Here is a 14,955-nt window from a genome sequence, read left to right on the forward strand (position 1 = left end):
GCCCTGACTCACAGGGTATGATAAAAAAAGAATAGATGACATTTATGGAATGCTTGCAAAGTCCTCCATATGGATTATCTCATTGGAACCTTAAAGAACCCTGTGAGATTAGGTACGATAGTCATTAGCATCTGAGGAAGCTAAGAACGAAATGCAATAACTTGCTTGTGGCCAAATTAGTGTTGGAGAGAAGATGTGGACCCAGGTTTTCCCTACTCAAAGTCCAGCACTTTATAAAGCACACAATGAAACGTTATCAACACAACCATCTTGTAACCATGGAGAAATTTTTAGTTGTGTTTTGCTAAAAGCCATATTGGGGAAAAATGAAAACTCATGGGGTGCTTATGGCTTAACCCCCTCTGCAGATCTAAAGACATTTTTGTTTGGTTAGGGCATAAAAACCTATTATATATAATTTGGTTTGCTCATAAAATTCTCGTGTTTGGGTCCATTTAGAGATGTAAAAGCCCAGGGAGAAGAAATAGAAAAAATGGGGAAGGGGAACTATTCCTTTTATTTTTTTTTTCAGGAGGGAAGGAGTCCAAGGGTGGGGCAGAAATAGAATTTTCTTTTTCAAGAATTGTATGGTTTTCCCTCAGGGCTTCGTATCTCTCACATCTATCTCTTGTCTTATCCTAGAACCATCATTCAATTCAACTTAGCTCAGCAATGTCTACATGTTAGGCACTATCCTAGGCACTGGGATTACAGAGACAAAAACCAAATCATGCCTGGCCTCAGGAAACTTGCATTCTGGTTGTCATGTACATAGATAAGTAAACACAAAATATATATAAAGTCATTTCAGGAGGTAGGAGAGCTGTTACCAGGAGGATTAGCCTTCTGGAAGAAGTGACCTTTGATATGAGAGGTAAAGGAAGTCAGGAATTCTAAGCAGAGGTGAGAAGGAAGAGCATGCCAGGCATCGAAGGAAAGCCTGGGCAACAGCTCATACTCTCATGATGATGTACAATAAGGCATGACAACCTGCCAGTCTTTCAAAAAGAGGTGCCAAGGTGAGGTTGGGGCAAATGAAGGAGGGGCTGGGTAGACCTTGACTCTCTTATAGGTCCTTTCAGGGCCATGGAAACATTGGCCAGTCCATGATGAGCCCTTGAAAATCAGCCTCTATTTTTTATCAGACATGTATGCCATAAGGGTGCTAAACCTGGACTATAATCTCTCCCTCCAAGGAATTATTGTAATCATATCAATCACGTTTTTGTTGTACCTTAAGGCATACAAATTCCAATCAATCCAACAAGCACTTATGAAGTGCTACTATTTATCAGACACTGTGCTAGGCACAGGGAATAGAACGACAAGTGAACAAAACAGCCCCTGCCCTCACAGAACCTACATTCCAAGGTGGGGAAGTTGGGAGGGATGACTGTTGGCAGTAAACCCATTTATTTCAGAGGGAGAATTAACAGCTAGGGGAGAGGAAGGGAGAAAAGGAGAGGTGGCTGGTGAACTGAGATTTGAAGCTACAAAGGGGAGGGAGAAAAATGAATTCTAGGCATGGGAGGAGATGGGAAACCAAACTAGGAAAACCAAAAGCTGGCAAAATCAACTTATTATATATGTGTGTGTGCTTATGTATACATAACATATATATATTGGAATATAGAAAATTTATGTATATAATATATGTGAATATAATCAATTTATAAAACATACAAAATAGTTATATATAAAATCAAAATATAAAACAAAACTGGAAAGGCAGGCTAGAATAAGACTGTAAAATGCCAGACTGGGGCATATAAGCATCAAACAGCAGTTTGTACTTTATTCGGGAAGCCAAAGGGAAGTCATTGAAGTGTCTTGAGCAGGGCAGTAACTCTCCATCACCAGCCTCTGTTGGGTAAGTAGAATGTGTCATCAGCTCAATTTTAGAGATTGGGAAACTGAACCCCAGAAAGAATTATATGATTTAGAAATGAAAGAGATCTGAAAGGTCATCTGGTGCAACCTAATCATTTTACAACTGAGGAAACTGAGGTTCTCAAAACAGAGAGGCAGTAAATACCCAAGCCAGAACTTGAACCCAGGTCCCCTGACTTCAATCACTCTATTCAGAGAAACCATGTGCTCTTAGGGACAGTCTCAACATTTAATAACTAATCTGAAGGAGCAAGGAGACAGAGGTACTGATACAAAATAAACCAAGAAAAATAAGAAGATTAATACCATAAATATATAAATATTTTATATTTACATTTCTATTATACAAATAAATAGATCAATATATTGCATGTGTTATATAGATATGTATATTTATACATACATATATAATAATATATAATTTATTAATATAATAAATAAATAGCATAAAATAACGTAATAAACCTGGTGCGTCAAATGGAGTACCTCTCTTTCTTTCTCTCTGCTCCAAAGCCTACTAAGACCCATACCAAGTCCCACCACCTCTGAGAGGCCCTCCCTGGATGAGTCCAGCCCACAAGGAATCTTCTTCATCCCTCAACTCCTGCAGTCCAACTTAGTCTCCTAGGATCATCGACCTGGGGTTCAAGGAACATTAGCAGCCATCTGGACCAAGGGATCCTAACCTGGAGTCCCTGAACTTATTGTTTTTTCATGCTTTGGCAACTAGATTTCAATATAATTGGATTACTTTGTAATCCCATTTTGAAAAAATATTATCATATTGTATTTTAGAGAAAGCTAGGTAATACAGTGGATAGAATGTTGGAGTTGGAATCAGGAAGACCTGAGTTCAAATACTGCCTCAGACACTTACTAGGATTCCAGTTTATCTAGCACATATAATTTGTGAAAGAGAAAATAATATTAAATAAATCAGGAAATATATCATTTTAGATTCCAATTGAAGATGGATTCCCTAAACTCTGCCTTTCATTCAGGGGAAACTTTAGTTCACTATCTATTTAAAATCAAACCTTGTGAGACTTAACCAATGGTTGCTTGTTTGTTTGTTCTTAGAGACTAAGTATGGGGCAGACACTTTTTTAAAAAGACATTAAATCAAATAGTTTAACAAAATGAATGACAAAGAAAAGCTTCCTGTACACAAGGGTGTGTATGGGGCAAGTCAATTAAAATCTCTCATCCTCAGTTTACTCGTCTGGAAAATGAGGATAATAATAGAACCTCCCAGGGTTAAAAGTATGAAAGCAGATAATATTTGTGAAGTGCTTTGCAAATCTTAAAACCCTACTGTTATCACTAGCTGTGTGACCCTGAGCAAGTCACTTCACTGCTGTCCACCTCATCTTCCTCATCCCTAAAAAAGAGGATAATAATAGTATCTACCTCTCAGGGTTGTGAGTGTCAAAGAAACTATATTTGTAGAACACTTTGCAAACCTCTAAGCATTATAGAAATGTTAACTTTTTTTATTTTATGTATTTCAAAACATTCTGAGGAAGGATTCATAGGCTTCACCAAACTGTCAATAGTTTCCATAACATACACAAAAAATTAATACCCCCTTCATCGGATCCATTCTGGTCACTTTACAGACATTGAAATTGAGACCCAGAGAGGTTACATGACTTTCAAAAGATCACACAGGTAGGAAGGGGCAGAGGTGGGATTTTAACTAAGTTCTGCTATTCCAAGTTCAGCACTCTTTACCGTTCCATGGCATCTCAAGAAATCCTTATTGTGTGTCAAACCTTTATCCCATTCCCCTATCCTTTCCTATTATCTAATTCAGGACTTTATCCCTTCAAACCAGAAACTGGGAATCTGAAATATGTTCACAGATGTCAAGGTCAGCTCCCTTTCCAGAGAATGAACTCCCTAGGGGCAAACACTGTGCTTTCCCAATCCCCTGACTCCCTCACAAGAAAATCAACAGCAGCTCTCAGCCCACAAGACCCAAGAGAATATTTGATTGAAACATCAGTGGGAGTGGACAGAAGCCTGAACAACTGGGGACTGGCTCAGTGAGACTAGGGAAAGGGTGAGAGGATAACTCTTGGGGCTACTAGCCTCCTGTAGCCAGAGCTGGAGAAACAACTAAAATCTCACCTGGAAGCTACCTGTCCCAGCCCAGAACAAAGGATCAACAGTAGCAGTAGCAGCCAAACCTCCCCCTGAAAGCTGGGAGGATGGGGAAAGATAAAAAGCCCCACTCTGAGTTGATGCTTCCTGACCTACCTGGCAAGTTATCATATACTGAAGCTAACTTCCCTATTAAATGATCCATTCACTTGGGAGATTACTCCTAAAGAGGCTCCCTAAGAAGATGGCAGTTTTGGGGGGGATGTGTGCATTAGCAGTTAGTATTCCTGGGTTCAAGACTCAAAAGACACTGCAGCTCACCAACTTTGTAATCTTGGGCAAAGCTTCCTCTGAGCAATAGAGGAGCTAGAATAGATAAAATCTAAGCTCTCTCCCCAATCTGACAGTCTATGTTTCATGACCTCGAAGGTCAGTTCTCTGTAACTTTTTCAAATATAGCTGTATCTTCTAAGAAGGATACTGCTCCCATATGTGGACCCCCAGGAAAGTTTTTCCAGGCTCAAGACATTCTCATAGTTCATGAACCTTTACCTATGGTTTTACCTATACCAGCCAACCAGAGGATTAGTTCAAACAAAAAATGTGTAAACAGCACAGCAAAGTGATCCTATTTTTCCCATGCATATACTGTATTTCACCACATAGTCATTGTCTTTTTTTTTTTTTTGCAAAAAAGTGGGTTGTGACTGTTATGTGAAGTATTTCTTTTAATCATGCTGGTGTTACTTAAAAATCACTTATTACTAAGCTGTCTTTGGTACAAGATTAGGGTGTATGGAATACTCATGAATAAACGTTAAAATTGAATAGTGACAATGCCCTAAGAATTCTAGGCTTGCAGAGAGAAATGCATGAGAGATAAATGTATATCCATATACCACTGATGAATACCTTGCTGCTCTGTTTATCTTTTAAATGGTGTGATGAGCAGAATTATACCATGTGACGATTATGCAACGAAGGGTCATAAACCAATTTTTGGACTGAAAAAGCAGGGTGCGACAATGAGGTGGTGGTGATGATCATGCACTAAAAGACTTTACAGGTCACATCAGAGAACATCTGTACTGTGAACAGGAAATACCCAAAGAGAACATATATGTGAATCACATGTGGCCAAAGCAATTCACATATACCTCTAAAAGCCACTCACTCTTGAATATCATGTCTGCTCCTTGCTGGCTATAATACCACTGCTAGGAATGTTATCTCCACTGGGCATCACTACTGTTCTCAGGGCTACCATGCTTCTTTCTTCAGGGCCATCTACTAAGCTATTGGCTCCCCTCTGCCATGGTATAATGACTATAAAACCTCTCCCTGACAAGAACAGACTAACAGTTCTTAAGTCCACAAAGTCCTGGCTATTAGCAACTATACCCAGCTAAGGACAGCCAGATCATAACTACGTCAATGCTTTTGACTATTATGTCTGGTACTACTTTTAAATCTGTGGTCCCCGACAACTGTCTAATTAAGGGTTTGCTATTCCTTGAAACGTCTACTTAACCCTTGATGGAGTTCCTAAGACTCCCCAAAATAACTCATTTCAGAGACTCTACCAAAAAAAGAAAAAAAATACCTATAAGCACTTGTGTGCTTCCACTGTGTGTGGAAACTAGAACTACAAAGGCTCACTTTCAATATCTTTTCCATGCAAATGAAGTTGAGCAAGAGAAAAAGTTCATCAAAAAAGGCAAGGTCATTTCACTACACCCTCCTTGCCTACATTCCGGAATACTATGCGTGTGTGTATGCATGTACATGCACATATACCTACACATATGTACATGTACATGTATATGTCTTTTATATATAATACATTATAATATATGATTATGCGATACTTTGCATATTTATTTTATGGATGAATATATTTTATAATATATTGCATATTGTAAATTATTATACGTATGTGTGAATGCATGTGTGTAGCGGTATACGTACCCCCACACACATACACAAATACCAACCAGAATCCCTTTTTCCCTTCGGCTCTTGTAGAAAATTAACGACCTCCTCTTTGACCCCCTCCCTCCAAGTGGTCTCTTCATAGAAGCGTTAGGCCATTGAAACAGAGTCATTCAAGATGGACCAACAAGGGCCTTGTTCCTTGCCCCCTTTCTATGGTCTTAGAGCTTAGGTGCAAAGCCCGGGGCCCAAAGGGGAGATCAGAACTCTTTTGAAGCAGTCTTTGTCAGTTCTTTATGCCTCGTGCTCCCTGCACCTGGAGAGAAGTCGAGTCTTTTCACCAGTATTATAGGAGTTCTATTTTAATTAAGGATCTCAATAGAGAATTCTTTCTTGTGTGTGTTGTGGGTTTTTTTTTTCCAGAATAAATTAAGGAAGTAACTTTGATGCGGTATCATTTTCATCTAATCAGTACCATTCTCAAATTACCATATTGTTTTCCAAAACACCCTCAGCCCCCAAATTGGATAACGGTGTGAGACTTTCCAAGCAAGATGCCTCAGTCCCCAGATTTGGTCAGGAAAAGGCAGGTGGTATACCACAAGTTGCTGGGCAAAGTCAAGGATTCACCAAAAGAACCCCCTTGGCCACAAGCATCTTTGTGCCCTCACCCTAGGGGACTGGCAAAGGGGAAGGATTCACCGAGGGCCTTCTCTGAGAATGCAGCCTCCTTGGGACTGGAAGGACGCCTGTAGAGCTGGTTGGGCAAGATTGGAACCAGCCTGAGGTGCTCCTTCCTGGCACAGGGCATGGGAGGAAAGAGAGGTCAGATTAATTTTCCTGTGCCCTCCACCACCACCACACCACAGTGTAGTTTCACAGAGAAGGCGTACAAAAGTGCCAGTAAATACAAGATATAGAAGAGACCCCCATTAGTAGCTTGGGTGGGTGTGTAGAAGGTAAATCACACCAGGTGGGGGCCCTGAGGGCTGGTGGGAGTTTGTGAAATTTTCTCCAAATCTAATTTCTCATCTATGACATGAATTACACAAGAGCTCAAAAGGCTTGTCTCAAGAACAGCCAAATCAGAGAAAACGAGGAAGGAATCCGAAGTGTAGGCTGCCAGTGTGAGAGAAGGGGAGAGGGGGAAAATTCCAGAATCATAGCTTTTGTTTATTTGTTTCTTTCTTTGTTGTGTTCTTTTAAGGTACTGAAGAGCTTAAAGATTAGAAAGTGTCATGTGGCAGCAAGCTGGTGTATTGGAGGGAGCCCTAGATTTGGAGTCAAGAGGAAATGAGTTCAAATCCAACCTCAGATATCTACTAGCTGTATGGCCCTGGACATGTCTCTTAAACTATGTCAGCCTCCTTCTCTTCATCTGCACGATGGAAATAATAGCAATAATATCCACTTTACAAGGTGTGGCAAGGACCAAGTGGGATGATACATGAAAAAATGTTTTGCAAACTTTAAGATGCTTTATATGTGTTAGCTATTATTACCATGTTCATGACTCTGGATCCATTTTACAGATGGGGAATATTGAGATCCACAAGAAGGGGAGTAATTTACCCAAAGCTGTACAGCAATTAAATATCAAAGCCAGGACTAAAATGTGTCTCTTGATTCCAAGTTCAATGTTCTTTCCATGTAGTTACATGTGTGAACATGTACATATATGCCATATGTCTTCTCTGTTGGAACACGTGGATGCCAGATCATGTTATAATTTCCCAGGGCAGAAAGAGGATTCTTAAGAAGTTAATAGAGTACAGGGTCGTGGTTCAAAAAGTGGCCAAAGCATCCCTGATGGACGGATGAATGCACGAATGAATGGATGGATGGATGGATGGATGGGTGGATGGATGGATGGATGGATGGCTATCTTGGTATAGCAAGGACTGAGTAACAAGGTCAGGACCCCAGCAGCTGTGAGCCACACTGGAATGTAGACAGCACAGGACAGAGCAGACTGGAAGAGGATAAGCAGGGAGGGGAAGGGAAGGGTCTGGTAGATTTCAGAGTTCAGACCAAACAAGGGGCTTGCCTATGAGTTCACTTCACCACAGAGAGAGAATATGTCCAAGTAAGAAACCAGGATCCAGAGACCTGGGAGCAGCAAAGACAATGATGAGCAGGAATAATAAAGATAAGGAGAAGAATAAGGCCTGTTTTGGTAGGGCATGACCTTGGATGAGTTCTCTCACCTCTCCAGGGCTCATATTCTTCATCTATAAGAGAGAAGCAATATTGCAATGCATGGCTCACAGGGCTTTTGAAGGGAACGTATTCTGTAAACCTTGGTGTGCTATATCAATGGAAGCTATTACCATTATCATCATATTATTATTTTCACCATTATCATCAATATCGTTATTACACATGAGAAAATGGAAGCCCAACGTACCACAGGGGTAGTTGTAAGAGTTACGATAATAAGTGGTGATGATTATAATGAAGATAATAATTGGCATTGTATAGTCATTTAATGTCTAAAGCATAGTCTAAGGTGTTCCTAAAGTCTTGGTATAGCTTTAAGCTATTAAAGCTTACTGTACTAAGTCTTTTGGGATGCCCCCTATATGGAACCTTGACTCCCCCAAGCACAGTGTACCTTTCACAGCATCCCATCAAAGGCCCTTACCAGTCCTGGCAGATAAAGTTCAGAGTCCAGAGTTGATCGATCAATAAGTATTTATTAAGCACTCACTATGTGCAGGGCACCATGCTAAGGGACAGTGGATCCAAAGAAAGGCAAAAACCAAGACCCTGCCCTCAAGGAGATTATATTCTAAGTCCAAGAGATAAGGAACCAAGAGGAAGCTGAATGAATTAAGATTGGGGTCTCTAGTTAGAGAGAAGAGACTTTCTTCGCTAAAAAGGAAAAGTTCCCAGACAGAAAGAGGACCAGCCCTCGTGGACCTGCCATTCCTCCCCTATTCTATCTCTACTAGCTACTTCTCCCAAGCTGCTGCTGGTAGAGGGGACCGTCTCCCAGCTATTCTGGCCTCAGCATGAACGTGATCTTCCTTTGCCTTAATCTGAGACAGTGGTTATATTTCTCAAAGGATCTCTGCCAAGAAAAGGGAGGGATGATGTGGTGTAATGGGAAGGGCCCTGGACTGGAAAACAGAAGGTTCAGGTTCAGCCTACCTCTGCCACCAACTCACTGCTTGAATCTAGGCAAGCCACTACCCTCGTTTCTCCATGTCCTCTGTGAAGCTAGGCAGTTTTCTTCACACCTCTGGGCTTAGGTTTCTTCATATATAAAATGAGGAAATTGGAATTAATGACTCTATTACAGCCCTAAAAATAATTCCTAAAACCTATGGGGTATAGTGTGTTTTTTTCAAGAACTTTATAATCTTTAAAGAGTCTTAGAAATTTGAGCTGCTATTAATTACTCAACTCATTTTGTTTAAAGGTTGGAGGGAGTTAAGGCTGAAAAGTACTGAGCAGTGAACTTGACTTCTATTTCTGGAAATATTCTAGAATACATTGTTAAAGGGATGGTTTGTGAACTTTTAGAAAGGGAAGTGATAATCACTAAAAGCCAGCATGACTTCATCAGAAACAAGTCATACCAGATTATCCTTATGGATTTTTTTCTGACAGGGTAACTGCCAAAGAACAAATTTTGACCCATTTTTTTTAAAAGGGAAGACAATGGAGTCTAGAAACTATAAACCAGTGAATCTGACTCTATCAAACTTCTAGAATGCATCATTAAGGATTTGGTTAGTGAAAGTCTAGACAAGAAAGCACCAAAATTCAGTGTGACTTCATCAAGAACAGGGCATGCTAGACAAAATCCGTTTCCTTTTTTGACAGGGTTCCTAGGCAGGTAGGTCAGGGAAATGCTGTTGGTATGGTTTACCTAGATTTTAGGGAAGCTTTTAGCAAAGTCACTCCAGATATTCTTGTAGAAAAGGTACAGGCATAAAGACCAGTGACAGTGCAGAAGGGTGAATTCAGACTGGTTGAATGGACAAACCCCAAAGGTGGACAGTAATGGTTCAATGTCCACTTGAAAGGAGGTTCTTAATGTAGTGCCCCAGGGATCTGTCCTGAGTGCTGTGGTATTTAAGTTTTAGAGGGACTTAGATAAAAGTTTTGATGAAACACTTACAATATTTTCAGATGACATAAAGCTAGGAGAGAGAACTAATATGTTGAATGACAGAATCAGGATCCCCAAAGATCATGGCAGACTAGAAACCTGAGGAAAATCTAATGAAATGCTTATTAATCCAGATTTGTGATTTAATAAGCATAGGGAACTTATAGTTTTCACTGATGCACATGAGCTACTAATGTGTCAGTTATCATCTTGGAGAACTGTCTGGAGCACAAAAATATAAAGTGATTTGCCCATTGTCAGTGATATAACTAAGACATGGTAGAGGCAGGACATGAACCCAGGGTCTTTCTGACTCCAAGGTCAGTCCTTTATCCACTGTGCTGAACTGCATTGAGAAAATAAAATTTAATAGGAATAAGCATTAAGTCTTACATTTGACTTCAAAAAAATCACCTTCATAAATCCAAGATAAAGTTCTAGGGAGAGTCAGACATCAACTCATATGACAAAGATCCAGTGAACAGGAGTTAACAGTGTTCGTTGGATTGAAGAATTTGGAGCTAACGGCTTCTTGCGCCTTCCCCTCCAAGACTGCCTTGTGTATGATTTGAATATGTAAGCAGTGATTTGAATATCACTACATTAATGCTGGGGCCTTCTTTCTCTTGATTACCCCTAATTTATCCTGTATATAGTCTGCTGTAGTTTGCATGTTGTCTCCCCATTAGACCATGAGCTCCTTGAAGGTCCGGAGATTGTCTTTTGGCTTTTTTTTTTTTTTGTATCCTCAGTGTTTAGGCAGGTAGGCAGGCAGGAAGGAAGGACAGATGAAGGGAGAGAGGGAGAGGGAAGAAAAGAAGGAAGGGGAGGAGAGAAAGAAGGAAAGAGGGAGGGAGGAAAGGGGCAAGTAAGGAAGGAGGGAAGGAAGGAAGGGAGGGAGAAAGAGAAGGAGGGAGGGAGGGAAGAATACATTTAGATTTCAATAAAACATTTGACAAACTCAAATGCTATATGTGTAGATAAAGTGAAGAGAGGCAGTTCAAATGAAGGAAGAGTTTGATCTCATTTGGGGGTTTTCTTGGCAAAGTGGTTTGCCATTTCCTTCTCCAGCTCATTTTACACATGAGGATCTGAGCAAACAGTGTTAAGTGATTTGCCCAGGGTCACACAAGTAGTGCATGAGGCTCGATTTGAACTGATGAATAAGAGTCTTCCTAATTCGAAACCCAGTGTTTGGCTGAATAAACAAGTCCCTGAATAGTCAGGGATAGGTCAATGTCAACTTGGAAAAGAGGTCTCTAGTGGAGTGCCCCAAGGATCTCTTCTTAGCTCTGTGCTGTCCAAAATTTTTACTGATGACTTGGATAAAAACATAGCTAGCACACTTATCATAATTGCTGATAACACAAATCAAAAAGTGGTAACAAATACAGAGGATGATAGGGTCAGGATCCAAAACTATCCCAACAGTCCAGAACAACTGGCCAAATCTAATAAGATGAAATTTGTTTTCTAACTTAAAATTTTCTTTATAAAAAATGACAGATCTGCACCTGAGGAAAACCACATTGGCAGCAGCGTTGAGGATGGACTAAAATGGTGAGACTTAAGGCAGAGAGATCAAGTCATTTCTTCTCTCAGAGCCTGTTTCCTCATCTGTAAAATAAGGAGATTGGGCACAGTGACCTCTAAAAGTTCTTTCTAATTCTAAAACTAGGATCTTTTGAGCCTACGCTCATCACCTCACACCACTCCCTTGCCCATTTTCTGTGCTCAGCCAAACTGAACAATTCTCTTTGCCCCACTCTGGTTCTGTCTTCTCTCACATAGATGAATTCATGCAAAGGATCCCTCATGACTAGAACTGACTCCCTCCTCATCTACCCCATTCAGTGCCTTCTCCTGCTTCAAGGTCCTGCTCAGGCATCACTTCCTCCATGAAGTGTTTCCTGATCTCTCTCCTCTCTTCTCCCCCAATATTCTTGGGCGTATTGATTTGATTCTCTCTTTTGGCCCTTCTCCCATCACAGAATAGAGAAAGAGCTACTAACCTGTTTGTTGCTTTTGCGTCCAGGTCCGATGAGTTAGATCATGTTCTACCTTGTAGTGTATTCATAATAATATTGATGTATGTATATATCATTTTGAAGGATTTTTATTTGCATTGCATTTTATTGTTTTATTTATTTGTATTGTATGCGATTTTTATTAACAATCCTACAGGGTATGTACCACTAATGCTGTAACTAACCATCTTTACTCTGGAGGAATTACTGTCCATGCTAAGGACAAGCATGTTCTCAAGCTGGAACACCAGATCCCAAGAGTGATGAACTTGGGACTACTGGGAGGGAGAGGCTTCACTGATGGGAATGAGGGAAAGAGCTCACCTAGGCTAGGGTCACTGGCATGAAGAAGCAGATCATTCGGTCATTTCCTATTTTAACTAATTATTCTTAACAACTTGTTGCTGAGCCATGCTGTTTCTTTTGCTTTCAACACTCTCTAAATTCAAAGCCCTGGGACAAAGCCCCATTTCCCTGTCTAGGTTATTCTACTATTACTATCCCTATTTAGTATACTTAATTACTTTTTCACCCTACCTTCAAACTCACCCTTCTTCAAACTTCTCTGTTTCTTTTGAAATACATCCTCTTAGCCAAGCACAGGATCTAGAACCTATAGAAGACACAGACTTAGTGTTTGTAGAACTGAATCGAATTGATGCACTTAGATGAGACTAGACCCGACAGGTTCTGTCCCCCGGCCATACTCAGAGTCTTCTCAGCATGGTACAACCTGCTAGAGCTTGCCCTTCACTGTCTCCAACAGCTCAGGGTCATCTCCAATGCCACCATGGAGCCATTGGAAGAAGATGTTACTAAAGGGGAAATTTCTACATACCACACGCACACAAAGAATCGCTGACATACGGTGCTATACCTCTATTACTACAATATTTTTTGTCCATCATCTCATTTGAATGCCACTCCAGTTCTTTGAGATTGGAGTCCACATATTATTGGGGACACAGGAAGAAACATGAGGCTCAAAGAGGTCTTACAGTGAGTTACAGAATCAGGACTCAGTTTGATACTGGGGGCAAGAGTATATCTTAGCTGCATCCACCTGCGAGACTGCCCCAGCCTGTCTGGACAGAACTCACAACATGTGAAGTGCATACTACATGCAACCCTTCTGTATAGATGGGGAAACTGAGGATCAGAGAAGTTAAGTGAAGTGTCCAAGGTCGCACATTGAGTTAGTTACTGTCAAAACTCAGCAGGGATAAGAATATATCTTAGCTGTGTCCACCTTTGGTGTTGTCCCAGCATATCTGAGCACAGCTCAGAACCTGTGAGGAGCATACTACACATATCTCTTCTGCACAGTTGGGAAAACAGAGCCTCAGAGAGGTTAACTTACCTATGATCACACAGCTAGCAAGTATTAGAGGTGGACTGAACCCAAATCTCTCTTGACTCCAGGTCCAGCACTCTTTGCACTAAGTCTTGATGCCTCTGGCATGAGGGGGTGGTTCCTGGAGGAAGAGGCAGGACTTTTGTCCCCAGGCCTCTTCTGTGTCCCAATGGGGGCACACAACAGTCCCAGCTTGGGGTCTGATCCACGCTGTGGGTGCAAAGAGGGCCAGCCGGGGGGAGCTTGAAAGTTGTTCCTAGCAGGGCAGAGAGTTGAAAAAAGTGGAGCTCCTCCTCATCTTCCCCTCACCCCACCCCACCCGGGTGAGCTCATACCTGCCTCACACCTCTGGTATTCAGCCTGATGCTATCTCCCCAGCCCTGCGGTTACTCCCTAGAGATGGGAGGCAGATGAGCCTGCAGATGGAGCCGATTACCCCAAGCAGCAGCGAGCTACGCTGCCGCTGCCAGGCCCCAGCCTGTCCCTTGCCCCCACCCCCGCCTCCGTCTGCTGTCTTCCTCCTAGGCCCAATGATCAGGACTGTCAGAGCCCAGGAGAAACAGCTGCCATGGGATGGTGATTCCTGTCCATCCTCTACTCTGCAAATGGGGACTAGGTACCAACAGTTCTGCCACTTAGACTAAAACAGGATCATGTAAAAATGTCTAGGGAGGCAGTGTGGTCCAGTGAGAAGAGAGCCGCACTAAGACTCTAGAGAGTAGAGTTCTAGCGCTCAAGCTCCTGGCCATGTAACCTCAGGCAATTCACTTCTCTTCCTGCTCTTTGTTCTGCATTCCGTCCAAGTGCATGCCCTTTCCCTGGTCCTCCATGTTCATTATGTTGGCAACAGTTCCTTGGTCTAAAACTGGAAAGACAATGTAGGACCCTGGAGACCACGGTACCAGTTCCAGAGCTATGGCTTCCTGGTTATCAAGTACAAACTTCTTGCTTTACAGATGAGGAAACTAAGGCCCAAAGAGGTTAGGTGACTTGCCCAAGGTCACACAGGCAGTAAATGACAAGAGTAAGGATTCAAACTCAGATCTGGTTACTCCAAGATCTTCACTCTGGGCTTGACTAGGCATATTTGTTACAAAGATTTTCGTTTTCTTTTCTTTCTTTCTTCTTCCAGTGGGGGCAGGGAAGAGATGGGAAAAAGAAAAAACCAATGATCATGAAGTGAAAAATAAAATAATAAGTATAAATAAATAAAATAAAATTTAAAAAAAGATTAGCCCTCTACACTCTTCCTTCTTTCCACAACACCACAATACTGCCCTCCCCTAGCCTATGGGTTATCAAGTCTTGCCAATCTCACCTCTTCTTTATCTTCTGGAGGAGCAATAGAACACATTGGAAAGAATGGTGGACCAGGCTTCAGGGGACCTGCAGATTCTGGATTCAACCCTTACTATTCATGTAGCTTGGGCAAGTCACTTTACCACTCTGGTCCTCAGTTTCCTTCCCTGTAAAATGAGGGAGGTAGACCGGAGGAACTCTGAGGCCCTTATCACTCTAAATCTAGG

General features: G+C 41.5%; 1 long non-coding RNA gene across 1 annotated transcript in view; it reads right to left on the reverse strand.

Moving 5' to 3' along the window:
* LOC140504693 (uncharacterized) overlaps positions 1-13,687 on the reverse strand; it is a 60,401-nt gene extending 46,714 nt beyond the window's left edge. The window contains exon 1 of the long non-coding RNA XR_011967200.1: positions 13,436-13,687. This is a non-coding gene — a long non-coding RNA (uncharacterized lncRNA). The remainder of the gene's footprint in view (positions 1-13,435) is intronic.
* Between the last annotated feature and the right edge of the window lie 1,268 nt (positions 13,688-14,955).

The sequence above is a fragment of the Notamacropus eugenii genome, chromosome 5 (assembly GCF_028372415.1).
Source record: "Notamacropus eugenii isolate mMacEug1 chromosome 5, mMacEug1.pri_v2, whole genome shotgun sequence".
Taxonomy (NCBI): domain Eukaryota; kingdom Metazoa; phylum Chordata; class Mammalia; order Diprotodontia; family Macropodidae; genus Notamacropus; species Notamacropus eugenii.